Here is a 21370-nt window from a genome sequence, read left to right on the forward strand (position 1 = left end):
TGAGCTTGTGCAAGCTTGGTTCTTTGGCCGTCATGCATGAAAGTACTTGATTGGTGGCTTGAGAGCCAAGTGCCACACTCCTTTGAGCTTGAGAAATGATAAGGAGTGTGGCAGTACACACATTCCCTGCAAAATGCACTATTGTGCCTCTGTTGTTCTCTGCTGCAGCAAAACCAGAAGTTTGGAAAAGTAGGTGGCCGACCAGCTACTTGCAGTAGCCGACCGACCACCTTCATTAGCCGACCGGCTAGTTGAGGTGGCCAGCAGCCACCTTTTGTGGCTGACCGGCCACCGGTCCATTTTGGTACAAAAGTGCCCCTGTTTTGGAGCAGAAGCAGTCTGGAATGTTGGTTCGATGTTCAAAGATCAAGGCAAGTATAAACAGAGGCAACCGGTGGCAAGGTGGTGGAATTTTCGGAGGGTACAACTGAGCATGCATATCTCCCTCGCCTGCGAGGCCAATTTATTACTTTGTTAGCTAGTTGTAGTTGGTTATTTACATGTGTTGTAATTAATAAGTTTAATCTGTGTTGTAATATTTTAATTAGCTTAGCATAGCTAGTTATTCAATTCAGTTTGTAATAATTAATTAGCTAGAATAGTTAATTAATTGGTTTGAAATAATTAGCTTAGCTTAGTGTAGCTTAGCTTATTTGTTCGGACCCTCCTTCGCGAGGGCACAATGTTGTAATAAGCATGCGTTTGTGTGTGCATGTTTTCCAACCCCACTTCTTTCTCCCTTTTACTTACCGCTTTCGATGTTTAGTTTAGGGACACATTTTGATTAGCATATCTTATCCTTTGCATGCTTGCATCATTCATTTGTCTTGCATGCACCGGGCTCGGCGCATCATTCAAACTGCATCGCTATTTCAATACACTTCTTTGAATACGCGTTTCAAAGCATGCATCAAATTGTTGCATTCATATGCCATCTTAAGTAGCCGAGCCTATTAATTGCATTATTGCATGTGTTGCATTAGGCATCTTGCATAGGTAAGATCATGCATTGTTTCTAACTAGTTTTTTTTGTTTCAGCTTGGAGTACATTGTAAGTTTTATGCTTTAGCATACTTGCATGAGTGTGAGTGTTGCCAAGATAGCATGCTTGGCATGAGGCTATTTGCTTATGTGATTAACTGCATGAATGTCTATGGATGAAGGCTTTGTTGCTTGAATTGGACAATTCGATGATTGTGGTTTTTAAGCCCACTTTGCAAAGTGGCAAATCATGTTTTAAAGTCCACTTGAGAGTGGCAAATCCACGTTTTAGCCTACTTGCGAGTAGCACTTTCAAACCATTTTCGAAAACAAACATGAGTTGATTTGTTCCAAGTTTCGCGACTTAGTTTATATTTGTATGTGTGCGCCACATAGTAAAGTTAGCTAATAACTGGATAAGAATGCATGTGTTTATAAAACAACATATCATGTTTAGTAGAGGCCGATCTTTGATCGGGCGAGCGGTGGTGCTCATTTCAAGACCTTCCCCTCTCATACCCAAGTTTTCGAGCCGAGGCAACTTTGGTGATGATGGACACGTGGCCTTTGGCATGAGTCAGGGTTTCCTAAATTTTTCAAAAATAAAATATTTAGGTGGCGACTCTGTAATCTGGCAAAGTAGTCCAGTTTTGGCATTTTTTAATTCAAAATATGATTTTCCAAAATGATTTGTTGGATTGGACTCTTTGGTGTTTATCAGTGTCACATTGCACTTTGTGAGATTAGATTTAGAACCGTGACAGGAGACTGAACTGTAGATGACCAATTCGCGCCTCTCTAAAAGGGGGCACGCGAAGAAAGTCGAGTCTACACCAAGTATGAGTTTTGTCTAAACCCTGTAGTTCATCAGTCATGGCTTGCTACCAAAGAGGATTATTACAAGCCTCACGATAGGAGGTAGGTTCAGAAGTAGAAAAGGTAGCAGACCCGACAATATAATCACGAAGATGAACAGATGGTTGAGTTATTCGACGTGGACGACCAGTGAGAAGAGCTATGGGGGGCAGTGGACCATCAAGGAGAGCAGTCTAGACAAGATCAGGGGTTAGCAAAGACATCTCTACAAATGAGAAACTGGCATCAAACTCATTAGAGAAGAGATCTGTGGAAGGATTAGTAAACATGATGGAGGTAGAGGGTGAGGGTAAGTGAAACGAGGATAGGGATGTAAACTTTTTATGCTCCCAAAAAACCACATGATGAGATACATGAAGACACTTAGAGATAGGATCCTAACAGCGATAACCTTTATGTTTAATCTCATACCTGAGAAAGTAACAAAGATAAGAACGAGGTTCAAGTTTAGTGTGTTCATGAGGCTGAAGGAGGACAAACATGCAGACCCAAAAACTTGAAGATTAGTGTATGGAGGGCTAGTGCCATGCAGACGTTCAAAGGGAGTTTGATGATGGACAACAGGAGTGGGAACATGAAGAAAAGAGAAAGAGAACTCGAGTAGTGTCGAGAATATGTCGATGTTTCCGTTCAGCACGTCCATTTTGCTAGGACATGCCAGCACAGGAATGATGAGGCTGAGTTCCATGACACTAAAGAAAAGAGAGGAAATTCGAATCCCGATACTCCATAGCATTATCAGAGCGAAATTTTTTTCATGTTATTTGAAAATTGGGTTTGGACCATTGTTGCAAAGGTACAATAAATTTGTTTCAGTTCAGAACAATTTTTCATGAGAAACAACCAAGTAAACCGTGAAAAATCATCAACAAAGATAGCAAAATAACGAGATCCCACCATGGTAATAGTAGGGGATGGGCCATAGATATCAGAATGTATGAGATCAAAAGGGGCATGGGAAATAGAAGTACTTTTATTAAAAGATAAAATAAGTTGTTTTGCAAGTTGACAAGGCAAACAATCAAAATGATCGGGAAGTACATGACCCAACTGACCACTAGAAACCAAAGACTTTAATCTACTAACAGTAATATGCCCTAAGCGACAATGCCGAAGATGAAAAGAAGACAATGAAGAATCAAATGCAGGAGCAGCTAACTGTGTGGAGTCTGGAACATGAAGATGAATGAGCTTATAGAGACGTCCATGCTTACGGCCGATCCCAATAGTCTGTCCCATCTGAGGGTCCTGTACCAAACAATCATTAGCAGAAAAGGTGACAGTTAAACCAAGCTCACATAATTGACTAATGGAGATAAGGTTTAAGGTAAGAGTAGGGATATGATAAACATGTGGTAAAGACAAATGAGAGGTAGAAATAGAGCCAACATGACTTACAAACATGAGAAAACCATCAACAGTATGAATAGGGGGAATATGAGCTGAAGGAGAAATGAATGAAAACATAGTAGAACTACAAGTCATATGATTACAACATGCGGGGTCAAAATACCAACAAGAGGTACCTGAAGTCACATACAGAGTAGTAGGAGGAGGTGTACCAGAGGGGGAGAGAAATTGTTTGAATAGGGCCTCAACATCAGTTTGGAAAAAGACAAGAGCAGACGGGTCTAGAGGCTCAGAAAAATCCTCTGAGGCAACATCAGCAGTGCGGTGAGCAGGCGAAGATCTAGACTAGTTCCCAGGATGATGTGAACCACCCCTAGAAGAGCCGTCGCGAGAGGAGTGACTAGTGGAAGAGGACGGGAGGGATTTCGAAAACAAGCCTGCTATAGATGAGCAGGACCAACTTTATTGCAATACTGGCAAAGTCTGATTGAACAATGAACCAAAAGATGAGTAAAAGGAAGGCCTCGATTCTGACAATAAATATAGGTAGTGGAACGCTGGCTTGATAGGGAAGAAGAAGGTCATGATTGAGGAGTGGCAAGAATAGAGTCCACATGATGAGTCTGGAGAGTACCAAGACGAGTTTCCTCAAATAACAGCTCTAAAATGGCCTGCTCAAGAGTGGACAGTGGAGTGCGATGAAAAAGAGATGCGCACACGGGCTCAAAATAAGTAGTGAGAGCCATGAGAAATTGAACCAACCACTGCTGATTACAACATGTAGTGAATAAAGTTGCATCTTCAAGGTGAGGCCATGGAGGTTCTGCGAGAGCAAGCTGGTCCCAAACAGAATACATCTGAGAAAGGAAGTCATTAATAGACTCACCAGGGTCTTGGCGCATACGGTGAAGCTGACTCTGAAGTTGATACTGATGGGCAAGATTAGTAGTCTAGTATCGTTCTTTCAAAAACTCCCAAATGTCTTTAGCCGGAGTGGTAACAGAGTTAAGCTGAAAATGACCAAACTAAAGACTAATAGAGGGAACAGAGGTATTCCGAAGCCAAGTAATGATCTGATAGTTTTTATTGTCCCAATTTTCTAAGCAGTCTTCATATGTGGTAGCAGTTTTAGCGATCTCTGTCACTAGTTTGATCACATCCCTGGTGATAATATGCTAGAGTTTCCGACCTTTGAGGAAGGAAGAACTGGCTTGGGTCTATAGAACATAATTGGATCCATCAAGCAAAATAGAAATTGGATGGGAGGCATCATGACGATCCATAATAATATGGTGGTAGGACAAATAAATAGGAATAGAATCGTAAGAGCAAAATTACCTAAAATAGATCGTACCAGTGAGCCCGGAAGGCCGAAAATAGCTAGTAAAGAGTTTAATGGTATAGAGATGACATCAGTAGCAGGTTGGATGATGTCAGCAGAGGCGTAGTGTACAATAGCAGGGTGGGGCATGACGCACAATAGCAGTGAGGGCGCGCGGTACACAGTAGCAGAAACGGTGCATGCGGGTGCAACAATAGCAAAAGTGGCACACGTGGGTGCACAGTAACAGAAACAGCACACACGGGTGCATGGTAGCAAGTATGGAGCAACAAGTGCACGGTAGCAGGAATGGTGCACGCAGGTGCACAATAGCAGAAGCGGCGCACGCGGGAAAAATGGCTGACGTTAAGCTGACGTGAGCAAGCAACGAAAGGGTATGTGCGTGTGTGTGGGAGAGTGGCGGTGGAAGGCTGGACGCGTGGACTAGAAAAGTGGCGCATGAGAGCTCATGTGGAGGTGTATAGCGACGGGCCTAGTGGAGTTGGAGCCAGGGCACGATTCCGAGCACTATGGTAACAAAATTTATAAAATTTGGGTCAAAAATGATAACAAAACTGTGACGAAATAGTGTTGTGGAACAAAGAATGGTGTAAAAAATAAGAGAGATGCTATATTGCCACTATGTATGGGTAATAAGCTAGAGAAAATAGGAGCTAGGATTCAAGACCCACACTCTGATACCATGTTATAATGGTTGAAAGAAAGGAAAACTTGTGTATCTGTATTATTGAATTGAATAGTTAATACAATAGGAGAAGCCTATATTTATACGCTGAAAAGAAACCTAGATAAGTATAGAAGGAGATATAGAGATACAAGGAGATAAAGATAGAGATACAAAGAGATACAGATACATATACAGATACAGATAGATAAGTATAATTTAATATTCATTAACACTACTCATGTTAGTTTTCAAAAATATACCATACAATTTTTTTTTCTATAAATTTTACATTTATTTTGTTAATTCTTTTATCAATATAATAGCATTTTTTAAAATTTTATTAAATTGCAGTACTATTGAAAAAAAAAAGGATATTTAAATCTATAAGCTAAAAATTAAAACAATATTAATAAAGAGTGTGTTGTTTGTCTAGTTCAAACAGTTTGATCCAACAAAATATCAAGTTCGAATGAGAATTTTTAATGATAAAATAAGCATTGACTAATTGTACTTTTTATTATATGCAATTTTAAAATATGTATAATAATTAACCATTTTTGAACAATAACTTTCCGATATTAAAAAAACTATAAATTTATTTCCCTTTTAGATTTTTTTACTAAATTTATTATGACTTATGTGGTATTTGCTAAAATTAAAAATTGAAAATTAAAAAATTAAGTACTGAAAACTTAATGATGAATTTTTTAAGTTCAAAAATTATTCAATAAGAAATTAAGTGTTGAACTAAAACAAATTGTTCGATATATAAGATCAAATTTAAAAAAATTTATTGAAATTGTATATCTTATAATTTTTATATTGTGATTGTGAGTTGATAGTGATAGAGAAGGCAACGACAACATTAGATATGGTGCCAATGTCAATAGTGGTAGAGATTAATGGATAATGATTGTGGTGATGGTAGAAAGATAATATTGTAGATTTTTTTTTTTATTTTAAAAAAAAGGTGGTGATGATGGTGGAATGATGGTGGTGGTTGTGACAACAGTGACAATAGTTGTGTAAGTGAAGAGTTGTAGTGGTTGTTGTAGTAGTGATAGTAATGGCAGTGGCGATTGTGGTGATGATATGGTAGTGGTAGTGGTAGTAAAATGATAGTGGTACTTATGGTAACAATGACATTGGTGATAAAGGTGGTAGTGGTAGTAATAATGGCGATGGCAGTGATAGTGAGTTTATAATAGTGTATGTCAATATATATTTTTATTTGAGCATGTCGATACTTTACGTTTAGTATTTATAAATTTAGTTATAATTAAGTTTCATATCACTTAAAATTTTATTAACTTTTAGGTTATATTCTAAGAGGCACTTAAGTTTTAATGGGACATTAATTGTAGTTATCAAACGAGCTTAATTGATTAGCACTTAATATATTTAGTTTTAAGTGCTGAATTAGATTATCAAACGCCACCTTAGTGTAAGTAATTTTTGTAAGTGTAAAATATAAATGAGTAGTACTAGAGACCTTAAAAAAATTATCAAATTTTCTATATAATATTCACATGGATGTAATTTTCTAGCATTTTTTTAATTTAAAACTACATTTCAACTTCCAAAGGCGATTCTAAGAAAAATTTATTCTCAATAAATATATGTTTTATGTCGTGCATAGCACGGGTATATCGCTAATATATATATACACATTAGCAAGTCGCACACGCAATGCATGTGCAATTCAAAAGAACATGATAGTATAACAATAATAATAAAGAAATATGAACATATATTATGTGTTACTCAAATGGTAATGACTTGCTTTTCCAAACCAATGATCTTGGTTTCAAGCCTTGTCTCTTTGACCATCAGGAGCCTTCACTTTATAAATTAGAGTAGATATATATAATATTTTTGGAAAAACTCAAAATATGAGACACAAATGTCTCAACACCACCAGTAGCCTTCACTTTATATATTAGAATAGATATATATATATATATATATATATATATATATAACATTTTGAGAAAAGTTATAATGCAGTTATATTAAAATAAAAGTAAACATCATACAACTCAAGAAAATAAAAACAACAAGATCTTAAAAGGGTCAAACATGAAATTTTACATACGTTACAAAAGTCGTCGAAAAGAATCAGCTGCGGTTTTGGAAAAACCATCAATGTCTCACAGATGTGGTTTGGAAAAACAAAACTTGAATCAAAATAAAGCTCTCAAACCCGCCAATGCCATCACCAATGAGAAAAGAGGGAACCATTCATGACCGACACTTAACCTTTTTGGGCCCTAAGTGAACTTTGAAATTGAGGGCTTTATATATTACACCAAACAAAATGTTATTAATGAAATTATAAGTGCTCACTTTTTTTTTTCTTCTAATATCAACACAAAGTTTGTTGAATGTAATTATTAAAATTTAGTTACATAGACTAAAATATGAAAAAATTATTAAAAAGATTTAAAAAATTTCGTATCAAAAGAATGAAATCTGACAATTTCATCAACTTTTGTAAGCATAACTCATATCATATTCAGTTATCTACAACTCTTAATTTCAAGTAGACTACTGAAATTCGAATGAAAATTTGATGCAATTTTTGCAAGAAAAACTCATATCATATTCAATTATCTATAATTCTTGATTGCAAGTAGACTACTGAAAAAAACAAGATAAAATCTGAAAGTACAAAAAATTGAATGAGTTGGTAAGTAAGATCTGAAATCACAATTCCAAATGAAAAATCTTACTCTAATAAGTAAACATAGTATAATTACCATAAATCAAAATCTATGAAGCACGAGTATGGGTATAAATACTAGTATGATATGTGTATGTCGATTGTCACACCCCGACTTTTATTATCCGAATCCATTACCAAATCCATTATAATAATTCCATTTAGTTGAGAACATGAACAAGAATAAAACAATAACACTATCTCATGACAACAACGATGATATAAATAAGATATGGTACAATGCCCTTAGGCTTACATTGAATGACAGGAAATAAAACAAAAGGGATTTACTCTTATACAATACATGGCACACATGCAACAAGTAAAGGGCCTCGTGACCAACAATTAAAAGACTTCAAGTCAAACACGATTCCTCTAGACTTGTACCTGAAAAGTTTATCAACATGTGGGATGAGCAATAAGCCCAGTAGAGATCCCAAAGATCCTAACCAATCACAACATATAGATAAAAATGATCATAAAGGCATCAAGACATACCACATAAGTAGTGTGACATTTACTATCAAAAATATACTCACATAACTGTGTTTTTTCTGAAAACGTTCCTCTTGACACAATTCAGTATAAAATCATTTCTTCTCTTTGACATTCCCATCATTACTTCCAAAAGAAAATGTTTTAAAAACATCATTCTTTCTTTGATAAAGCTTCTCACGTTAACATTGAAGAATCTCACTTAAACAACCGTTCTGAAAATACAACTCCACATGCAAATCGTAATCCCCATCCTATCTCTCAATACACTATAAACATTTACATCCCAACATATATATCTACAGCCTTCCCTGACCACAGGCCCAAGGATTTAAAAGGTGATCGGTATGAAACTGCTAACACATGTATACATTCAAACGAGATAACTGAAGTAATACATACTGCCAATTCCATATCCACCGGTCTACAGCACGGATGGCAGATTCAACAATACCAATACCACATAACACTTTACCGGCCTCACCTAGAAGGAGGTGCTGCTCAGGTCATACTTTACCAAGCGCGAACCCGAAGGGAGCGAAGAACCTATCACAATGCACCATGCTTTGCTGGCTACAATACAGCGGGAAACGGACCCGCTTTTCACACTTTACCGGGCGCAAACTGGAAGGAACGATGAAACCTCTGTCAAGGCGCCACGCTTTGCCGGCTCAACACGGTAGGAAACGGAACCCCAAACAACATCACATTAAAAGCATAACGAGCTAATCAATAGAATACTACACGGGTGCAATACATACACCTAGTTCAATTATTATCATAATAGCCACAATCCGTTAATTACATTAACTCATTTATTTTAAAATATATTCTGCGAACCACCGTTCCACACGGGTTTTTCTTTATTTCAAACTTTCCCAAAACACATCATGGAGTACTACACCTTCAAACCATAACTATTCAACAACAGTCTCATAATAGAAACAACATTTATAAACGTTCCAACTACCTCTTTAACAACATATTCCATAACTTAACAATGAAATTGTCTATTCACAATGTTCACTTGCATCCAACATTATATAATCTCATACCACATTATCCATTCTATAATACCACACATGGCATAAATCTAGTAACAATCAATGCCACCCTCCACCGATGGCCAATGACAAAACTTTAGACACCGATTACATAATCCGAAATAATAAATACACCCTTAGGTAAATTCCAAATTCCCGTTGATTACAATCTCTCATGTTTTATAAAAAGGTTGTTAATTTCAATTTGTTTTATAAAGATAGAACTCCTTTACTCCAATTCACAACACACGCACAATAACCGAAATCCACTATCATTAACCCACAAATCCCAATTTTGTAAACAACCAAAACATAACCCCAATTTCCAATTAACCTCAAGCTTTCCTTCAATGTTCTAAAATTTATGAATAGAACACCAAACCCTTCCAAATCCATATCACAACACATGCTAATGCCCAAAGAATAATAAACCTAACCCATAAATCCACCAATTAAACCCAAATCAAACCATTTACTTTTTAACAAAATCAATCATAAATTATGCGTTTAAATGTAGTAAAAATACCACAAGTCTATCTATAGCGAGGTATTGAAAAGGAGCTCAAGAATCCCTACCTCTTGAAGCGAAGAGGAGAAAAGCTGAAAATTCACCAGCAATGAAAACACGATCTGCTTAGATTAAATTGAAGCTATTGCGACCCTCTACATTTTGATCTATAGGACTAGGGGTACAAAATGGGTGTAACTAGATAAAACCCAAGCTTTTAGGTCCAAGAAACCCTAATAATGGCGGAAAGGAAGAAAAAGAAGAGAGAAAGAAGCAAAAAGTGACTTTTTTAGCGCACTGCGATGCGCGGTCTACTTGAGCGCAAGAAGTGATGCTCGAGCATCCAGATAGAAAAGTGTGACAGCTCGAGCACAGGAAGTGTCGCTCGAGTGTAGAATACAAACTCTCAGAATTTTTATAGACAAGTGACCACCGCTCGAGCACAAGAAGTGCTACTCGAGCGAACACCGCTCAAGCGCAAGAATCGACGCTTGAGTGAAGAATGACAACTCTCAGTATCTATGCAAACCTACAAAAGTGCTGGAAGTGCAAAATGGCCGCTCGAGCGCAAGAAGTGTCGTTCGAGCGCAGAAGCAAAATTCTGGGCAGCACCAGCTTAAGAAGCAAATCACCAACCTGTTCCCAACGCAACCAAGACACTTTGATAACCAAACCCAATAGACAATGAGTAGAATCAAGACATGAACAACCAAAAAGGCAATGAAACCTGGATCCAAAACATCATTGGGTCAGATTCAAGCCAAGATCGCTATATCGATACGGTAAATTTTTTTAAGAAGTAGGGTACGGGTATGGGTACGGCTAGGTATGTTTGTAAAAAAAAAATATTTATTTTAATTTGGAGTAATGCAAAAATTTGTTAAATGGTTTAATTTGTTAAAATTCAACCTACAATTCACATTTAATGTCAAACGTAAATGAATAAACTAAAATTAAATGTCATTCTATTAAATACCTTAACAATCGTAGTTTAATTTTAAAATCATACTAAGCATAAAAATAAAAACAAAAAGAAGTCAAATGAAATTATTTTTACCTCGGTATTAGAAAATACTATTTCGATTAAGGTATTATACGACTTGTATTTCTGTACTAGGTACGTCTTAGTAAATCAAAAATTAATAAGAAAAAATTTGAGTACATGTTTCGTGTATTTGGTACGTATGCATAAGTACAATACAATGTACCAATATCCAGTGCAGGTATGATATGTTTGTAGTACTCATGTTTCATAGATCAAAATTCTTGACGGACCAAGTTTGCAATTTGTTTTTGACTTTTTTGCATCAACAATAAGAATCACAAAAGTTGAGTCATGAAATTTTAAAAAATTAGAAAATTTAAATTCAAAAAGAAAAAAAAAGAAGAAGAAGAAGAGAGAATTCAAGCCATATGTTAATTTCTTAATCTTTTGGGCCATTGAATTTAAGTTCTAATATCTTTGGGTCAACAGGACACAACTTGTCCAAAAGGACAACAATCTATTGAATTCAATCTATTTGTCTATCTCTTCAAATTTAGGAGTGGGCATCGGCCAGTTGCCCTGCCTATCTCGCCCAGCCCAGTCCAATTTTTTTAGGGCATGAGAATGTTATTTTAGCCTATAAGGCTGGGTTGGGCCAACATTTTTAGCTCGATATATTAATGAGTTTGGCTTGGGATTTATATTTTCAATCCGGGCCAATCTAACCCACTAATTAATTAATTAATTATATTAAAAAATATATTTTTTGGGGATTTTGACTTTATCTTTATTGATTTGATTGAAATTCACATTTATAGTGATGTGTGATTGAATTTATTCAAAAAATATTTCCATTTATACACAAAAAATTTCAATTTATAATGATGTCAATGCACTTATTTTATCAATATAATGTGTGATTGAATTTAATTATAGAATGTCTAATTTTTTTAACTTATAACCCAATTGGTGGGCTTGAAATTTATAATTACTTTTTGGGCTGGGTCTTGGCAAATGTAGAGGCACGATGTTAGAGTCAGACCAGGCTTGGACAAACACAAAGTCCCTTATTATGTAGTGTCAGCCCGGTTCGAACTCGGCCTGGGCCGACAAATGCCCACCCCTATTCAAATTACCTCATCACTTGAAATCACTCAATTTGTCTATCTATTGAAATTCACTATGCTTATTTTTCTATCAATTGAAATTCACCAAACTACCTATCAATCGAAATGTGGCATATGTCACTCATTCAATATTCTATCAGTTGAATATCACACATTTCTCTACCTCACTGCCACCATTTGCTGTTGTCAACCACCGCTCACCGCTGTCGGTGACTTTTTCGGCCAATATATGAATTAACTGACCCATTAACTACAATGTATTCATACACTTCCTATCACTAAACTTGACTATCATCTGTCCACTACCACCACCATTGTTGTCGGTGTCGGCGAAGGAGGTTGAGTTAAATGTATCATCGCCAAAGCTACCTCTCCTGTTTTCCATCTACAACAACAATGAATGTCGAATCGATGTTGAACCCCTTTTCTTCACTACCGCAACACCACCATCAAACCCTCCACCACCACATCCTCCTCGGCAACGCCTTTAACCATTGTGGCGACACCGAGTCAGACCTCTGGTCGCCCTAACCCCCACCACCATTACCAACGGACTGCTGTTCAATTTGTGGGTTCAATACATGTAAAAAGTAAAATAAATTGGCTAAAATATTATAAAAACACTAAAAATAAACAAATATCCTAACAAAGATCTGTGTGCATTTTGTTCTATTTTTCGCTTGTTTGTAATGATTTTTTATTTTCATATTTTAGTTAAACTTTTTATTTATTTAAACTTTTTAGATCCATAATGTATCTAAAATGTATTTAAAAAATTAATTAAAATATGAAAAAAAAACATTTAGTGAAGACAAATAAAAATTCGTTTAAAAATAGTTTATGAAAATGTGAACCAAATAATGCCCAAAATTTTTAAAAAGTTTTGTTCCTTAAATTTGATCTTTACAAACAATTATTCCAAAGACATAACGTTTGGTTTAGTTTTTAAATTAACATTTTAATCAAGAAATTAAAAAACATGTTTAGTTAATAAATTTTAAAAAAAATTCAAAATTATTTTTATCTCCCTTCCATTCTTCTCTTTTTTTTAACCAATCATTTTTTCCTCTCCTCTCTCCTCTCTCCTCTCTCTATCCAAAATTATTTTTTCTCTATCCAAAATGAATAATACTATATACACTAATTGATATATTAATTATTGTATTAAAAAATGATATGACATAATTTTAAAAATTTAATGTCTATATAATTTATATAATAAGTAAAGTCATAATTTTAAAATAAGAATATCATAAAGTATATTAATTAATATATCAATTGATAATTAAAACTGATAACCTGTGAGATTCTCTCTCTTCACTCTCGATCCCTATTCCTTTTTCATTTTTTTTCTCTCTTGGAGACTCAAAGCCAAACTCATCTCTCAATCTCTCTCTCTCTCTCTCTCTCTCTCTCTCTCTCTCCTCTTTGGTGGTGGCGAATGAGGGTAGGTGACAACGACGATGGTAGTGGGCTACGATTGTGATGACTAATGGCAGTGGCATGGTGAGTCTCCTCTCTCTCTCTCTCTCTCTCTCTCTCTCTCTCTCTCTCTCTCTCTCTTTCCCCCCTTTTTTTTGTAGCCATTGAGTCCTTCTTGGTTCTTTAAAACATTTTAATAGATGAACCTCTGCCCTAATTTATGTGCCCTAATTGGTGTCCACTAATCCTTTTTTATTTTTGTTTGCTATTAGATTGAAATTAGTTTCAATATTTTTTGTTATTTTGCTTTGCCCTAAGTAGTATCTTTCTAACTTATTTTTTGAGTTAAATTTTGGTTCAAGTGGTGGCAGTGTTAGCATTTGCATCAATGCCGGTAGGGTGGTGGTAGTGCTCGTTGAATGGTGGTAGTTGTGGTAGCAACTGCGGTGGTGGTAGGGTAGCAGAGTTGGAAAGGGCATTCCATTCTGGAAAATGTTTTTTATTTTTTATTTTATGGGGTTTGGTACAATGGAAAATCAAAAATAAAAAATTTAACGGAAAATATTTTCTATCGTCAATAGAAAAAAAAATATTTGGGCAGAAAATATTTTTCACTTTTAACATTTTGCAGACTAAAATTTTACCAATTTCATCACACCACCATCACCATGCGGGCCACCGCCACCGTTGCCCCACAACAAGCCACTACCTCCATCTCCAACTTCATTCCACCACCACCATCAAGCATAAAAAATATTTTCTTTGGAAAACATTTTTTGAAAAAAAAAAATCAGTAGAAAATATTTTTCGCCCAAATAAACAGAGTTTTAAAGTGAAATGTTTTTAAGAATTTTTTTATAATAGTTCACTAAAAATGAAAACAAACAAAATCAACAATATAGTTGCTAAAAGATCAATTGCCAAATCAACATTGTCTGCCTTGTAATTAATCACCAACTAACTTCATAATAGAAGTTACCTCTGTTTTGATTTTACTACCATTTTCTTTTTGAGTACTGTTATACAAAAAAAAAAAAAAAAAAAAGAAAGGGAAAATTACAAAAAAAAAAAAAAAATACCATTATTTGAGCCTTGTAACAAAATATTTTTTTTTTTAATTTTGTCAATTTAAACCCTAATCTTTTGATTTGTTTTCAATTTAAACTATCCACCTATTTCCATTAAGTAAAAACTAATGGAAAAAAGGGTACTGTAGTTATTAAACTCAAAGTAGGTGTATGGAAAATGTCTAAAATATAATTTTCATTGAATTTGATGATTAAAATATCTTGGATTTGGTAAATAAATATAGCGATTTCGGTTTTGACCCGAGCCATTTGATATTCTGAACTCGAGTTTTATGGTTTTTGAATGTTGTTCATTGTCGTTTCCCCTCTTATTCTTACTTGAGTTTGGCTATTTGGTTGTATTGAGTGTGTTTAGAACATATTGGCTGCTTGGTTTTCAAACTCTTGTTGCTCAAGATTTACCCCTCCGTTCGAGCGGCACTTCTTGCGCTCAAGCGGGCTTTGTGAACCCTCAGTACTTTTGCAGGTCTGCAAAACTACTAAGAGAGTTCATTCTACGCTCGAGTGGCATTTCCTACGCTTGAGTGGGTGGGTGCTCGAACGGCCCTTCTTGTGCTCGAGCGTTTGTCTATTGTCTGTAAAACTACTGGGAGTGTACATTCTACGCTCAAGCGTCACTTCTTGCGCTCGAGCAAAACAACTTATTGTGTCTAACGCTTAAGCGGACTGTGCGTATATCAGTTCGTAAAAATGACTTTTTGTATCACTTTTTCAGATCTATTTCTCTCCAAACCCTAAAGTTGAGACCCTCTCTCTCTCAAACCTACCCTCTCCCTACTTTTCATCTGGATCTAGTGAGCTCTCCACCCTTTTTGCCTTTGTTAAAAAGGTAGAGCACGTCATGGGCTCTCTTTTCATCCGAACAAAAGTGGGTTTCGGTGTCTTTGAAGTTTCCTCTTTGCTTTGCTCATCTTCTCACTTTGAGGTAGGGACTTTTCTACACTCTTCTATGAGTTTTAACTTGGTTATTTGTTGATGGGCAAGAAATGTTCAAACTTGTTGTGATTTTGAAGAAACCTAGGGTTTTGGTTACAAATCAAAAGAGGGGCTTTCAAATTAACATATTGGAAATGGTTATGGGAGTAGATATGAGCTTGTGTTGTGTTAAAATGGTTGATTTTGGTGTTTGGCATGAGATTGGGAAAAAGGGGGTTTTGCCCTAAAATGTCTTGAATAATTATTTTGTATAAATAATGAAATTGGTATTGGAAATATGAAATTGGATGGATGTTTTTATAAATGGTGGAGTTAGATATGTATTATCTCGCACCTATGAAAATTTGGACAATTTACCTGATATAAAGATTGTATATTTGTTTAGAAATATCTATTTTGGGCTATCGATGGAGGATAGCCAAAATTGTTATAAAAATTGCACGTGGATTAGGCAAATTGAAACAAATCTCTTAGCCATTATCATTGAATATGATTATGATTTATATACATTGTACATGTATGATGCTGGGGAGAAGAAAGAGGATTGTAGACACCCCATTTTTTACTGCCCTTATGACTTGGGCGCCACCGATTGCGCATCCAATGATGAATTTGTATGTGCGTGTCAAATGCTTGATGTTCTCAACAGAATGCCTCAGCTTTGCGCCTCAAAACCCTGTGAACCCCTTGCCTTGTTTTTGGACCAAAACAGCAGTTTTTCAAGCCTAAACATCCTGGGACCTGCGGACACACTAGTGTGGACTACCGGCCAGTAATGTGACCTGCCGTCCACTATTAGTGGCCTGCCGGCCAGTTGTGAGTTTTTTCAAATATTTTCGCCAACTGTGCCAAATGTTTCCACAGATGCATGCATCAGTCCATACGTGTCTTTATGAATATTTCTAAGGAGGTCTCATGTTTTTCTATATGTAGATGACCTCCCTTCTTGTTTTAAAGGTTAGAAAAATTTCGAGCAAAATTTTTTCTCTCTCTACAATTCTCTTTCTCTCTTGCAAGTTCTTTACTCTTTGCCTATACACTCTAAACCAAACCTTGTGGTATTTCTGCTCAAGTGTTTTGGAGCTTGCATTTAGCTCTTGAGGATGTGTATTTGTTGGTTTGCAACTCAAAAAGGGTATCCCTCTTCAAGAGGTATAATTCTTAGCTTGTTTCCCTTCTTTATTTGCCATCTTTTCTACTATCTTTGGACTGTTTTTTGGATTGTTTTTACAGTGAATTTATGGCCTGAAACTTGTGGTTTAAGGCCATTAAGGGTAGACGGGTGGATCACCCTTCTTTGCACCTAATTTCTTAGGCCTTTGCCCTTGTGTTTCCCACCTTTCTATTATCGTTTTTTTTTTTTTGAGATTTTTACTACTGAATCTCTGAGATTTTTCAGAGGCTAAAACCATGTTTTGAAGTCCCAAAAATAGAGGGGGTAGCCTCCCCTCCTTGTGCTTGTTTACTAGCTTAACTCGCTCTATGTTGTAGCTTATTGTTTTAGCTATTTTTGTCTTAAGTCCAACACTTTTTTTGACTGTTTTAGGACTATTTATAGTTGTTCATTACGTTTGAGCTTTGTATAGCATGCTTGTAGTGTAATGGTCCTCATAGGTTTGGTGGTTCAGGCCTTAGCCACCAACCTATTTGAGTTGATAGTGTTTATTTCTTGCTTTCCATACTTGTTTTTGTCTCTAATCACCTTTGCAACCTCCCTCCTTTCTTGGCTTTTTCTTTGCTTTCAAAGTTGTTTCAAACTATTTGCTTGTTTATGCTTGAGATAAATGTATTGTGCTTAATGGTTTAATCCCTTTGGGGATTCATTACCAACGGCATGACACTTCTCTCATGCCTAAAGCAACATTTGGTTTGGTACTTCTCTTCATTAATGGACTTAAAGGTCATTTTTGGACTCAATGAATTAAGGAATCGATGGTAATTAAAATGAAGTAATAAATTAGGAGTAAAAGTGATGGAAGATAATAAAATCAACTTGGGTTTAATCAAATGTTAATTGCACCCATTGAGTCTTAAGTCGTTTCATACTTGTTAGTGATGTAAATGGTTCAAGAGTCAATGTCAACCACTTCCCTTGATCAATCTGTGATAGGGAGGAGGTTTTTGTTGGTCCTTTGTTATGCATTTATTGAAATTATGTCCATCGATTCATAAGTCATCATGCAATGAAATTGTGTCGATTGATGATTTGCGAATCAAGCCTACTCCTCTTTTAACGTGTTTGATGATAAAGGTAGGCAGGGTAGACAAACATCTCCTGAGAATACTCTGGTTTGAGCTATGTTTGTCCTCTGTTGCTGCAGGACAGAACCAATATTAGTTGCCGGTAGGCCACTTTTTTTGGATGGCAACCCACTATTAGTGGCTTATCGGCCACTACTTCTGGGTTGCTTGCCACTTTTTCAAGGCAGGTAGTGCCCTTTTTTTAGCAGTGTAGAGCAGAAGATGAAGTGAGAAACAGTGAATTTTTCCAACTGTGACTATGCAACAGAGGCATTCTGGTAGCAAAATTGAGAGCATTATTGGGTAGAAATCCGCATCCATGCATGAGCCATCCCTCGATTCTCAGGATCCGTCAAGATGATGTTGTAATTATGCTTGGAGTAAAGGGCTTGTAAATAGTTAGTTAGAATAGCTATGTGTTGTACTTATTTAATTATCTAGAAGAATTAGTTAATTTGTTGTTGTAATAATTAGTTAGGTAGCTTAGCTAATTTATTCATTTGGGTTTGTAATAGTTAGTTAATTAGGTAATTAATTAGCTAGGTTATTCATTCGGACCCTCCTGCGCAAGGGCAAACTTGTAATAATGTGTATGTCTTTCAACCCCACGTTTTTCTCCCCTTTATTTACTTGCTTATAATGGTTAGTTTAGAACATTACTTTCCTTTTAGCATACTCCATGTTTGCATCCACTTGTCTTGCATGCATCGAGGCTCGGTTCATCATTCTAACAATGCATTGTCGTTTAAATACTTCTTTGAAAAGGTGCTTAAACCGCATGCTTTCAAATTGACTCACATGTAATAATTAGTTGCCGAGCCTATTAATTGTATCATTGCATGTGTTGCATTAGTCATTTGCAACGTTAGGATCATGCATTTTTTCTAACTCTTTTGTTTCTTTTGGCTTCCCTTGGAGTACTAGGTAAGCATTTCTTGCTTTAGCATATTGCATTAGTGTGATTGTTTCCATGTCTAGTGTGCTTGAATGTCTGTGGATGAAGGCTAATTGCTTGAATTGGAATAATTTGAGTAATGTACATATGCGATCACTTTGCAAGTAGTACATATTCGAAACAATTTTCAAAACAAACATGAGATCAAGTGTTCCAATTTTTGCAAATTAGTCCATACTTGTGTGTGCATCACATAGTAATGTTAGCCTAATAACCGGAACAAAAGCATATAATGTAAATAAGATTCACATTATGATTAGTAGAGGTCGATCTTTGATCGAGCGAGTGGGCTACTTAATTCATGACCTTCCCCTCACGTACCTAAGTTCCCGAGCCGAGACTATCTTGGTCATGACAGACACATGGCCTTTGGCATGAGTCATGGGTTTCCTAAATTTTTCAAAATATTTAGGTGGCGACTCTATATCTAGCAACACAGTCCATTTTTGGTATTTTGATTCAAAATCGATTTTTCAAAAGATTTGTCGGACTTGGACTCTTTTGTGTTTATCTATTTCACATTGGTGGAATCAGATTCACAACCACGGGAGTCTGAATTGTAGGGCTATTGTATCCGAAAGGAGCACGAAAAGTCAAGCTACAGTTTCTGGCGACTCTGCTGGGGACTTAGAGAACTTGACTCGAATTTCATGATGTGACATTTTATCTACATTTATATGTTCTTTGCATTTGCATTTGCATTGGTGCTCTTAAGTCACTGTGTTTGCCATCTACTATTCCTGGACGGTTTATCAGAGGCTTGCCCAAAAGCTAGCCAAAAGGCTGACCGGTCACGGGCTCTGCCATGATGGGAACACAACCCTTGGATCTGGACTACCGCTGTACCGTTTGATTCTTCTTTCACTTCTCGGTGTTATGTGTGAGAGGTATATTAGGTAGTCTTGCTGAGGTACCCTTTTTGACCATTTGGCCTAGCTACATAGAGTAAAGCCTTAGTGACTGTTCCAAACTAGGACAGGATGCTCACCCGAAATGTAGGATTGCGTGAAACCACTTGATTGAAATAGTGAAACCTAGTTTATGACAAAACTAGGACAGAGTAACCCCACCTCCTCATAGGAGTGTTTTGGTGCTCTCTTAATTGGCATGTGCTTTACAGTGAAACTGTACAGGAATGTGCATAGCAGTTGCAAATTTGGTATCTATTTTGAGGGCAGAATTCAGTATGGAATATAGTCCTACAGCTTTGATCATGCCTGTGTTGATAACATCTTAGCTGAGGTATTGTGCGGTTTCTGATTACTGTTCTTTTTTTTTTTTTGCTTTATTTATTTTTATAGCATCAGAAAGTTCGGATATCCCCCAAGTACTCTAGACTCGAGTCAGAAGACTTTGTAAAGTCAGGCATCTTGTTCGGGGACAACCAGTGTTTACCTTACTCCCACCAATTACAAGACAGAAGAGAATCAGGTAGAATTCACCGGTTCAGTTTTTTCAGCAGTCACCCCCTCAACTCACCTGTGTTCAGTCAAGTTCAGGAACGTTCATCTACTTCTAGCCCTGCACGAGATCACTCACCTATTCCAATGGCACAGTATCCCCCAGCTAATGTGGAAGAACTGATACGCCATTTGCAATAGATAGTTGAGACCTTGCAACAGGATGCGGTCCATCAGGTCGAGGTCACGGCCCGTCAAGTCGAGGTTATAACCAAGCTACAACAACAGCAACCACAGTCGGCTATGACCTCTGCATTGCATGCACCTACCACATGTATCCCAGCCCCGGGGCCACCGCTCATATTGCCAATGTTGAAGAAAACCAGGGCAATCCAGCAGAGCTAATTCCAGCACAAGCCTCCAAAGCCCCTGTTTATCAGACCGAGACTCCGTTCGAGTTCGAGGTTGACCCAACTGTACTCAAGGTTAATAAACTGGAGAAATTGTTCAAGAGAGCACAAGGGGTTAACTTCATCCCGGACATAGAAGATGGGTACACCGATTCTGCAGTGACATTACCAGATCGATTTAAAATGCCGCACATTGACTGATTTAATGGTTCCAAAGATCTAATGGTTCATCTTCGGCTATTTTCTGATATCTTGCAGCCGATAGGCCTGACTAGACTACATAAGCTGTCTCTCTTTGGTTGTACCATGTCAGGTATAGCGGCCATATGGTATGCTAAGTTGGAAGATTTCGTCAAACAAAATTGGGAGAAGATGGCTGAGACCTTCATTGCACAATATTCCTACAATACCTATAGTGAGGTTACGACTCGTGATCTCGAAGTAACACGCCAAAAGTTGAAGGAGGGTTTCTCTGAATTTTGTGACAAGTTGGAGAGCTAAAGCCTCGATAATGACCACGAGGCCTTTTGAGAAGGATCAGATCAGGATGGTTGTCCGGAATCTACACAGCAAGTTGCTACAAAAGAATATTGTCCTACCTCTATTCACATTTACAAAATTCCATGAAATGGGAGTGCAAATCAAAGACGCCATGAAACAGGGACTTATTATAAATGAGAAGAAGCCTGCAAAAAGGCCGTTTGTTCGCAGTTCCAATTCTGCCAGTGGTAGCACAGCTGTGAGGCCGTCAGATGTAAGTGTTGTCACCACAACCAAGACGGCGGACCCCTTTGCCAACACAAGCTCACAAACACCGTCCAA

Source organism: Camellia sinensis, chromosome 6 (assembly GCF_055761805.1).
Source record: "Camellia sinensis isolate YWXY chromosome 6, ASM5576180v1, whole genome shotgun sequence".
In the NCBI taxonomy this organism is placed as follows: Eukaryota; Viridiplantae; Streptophyta; class Magnoliopsida; order Ericales; family Theaceae; genus Camellia; species Camellia sinensis.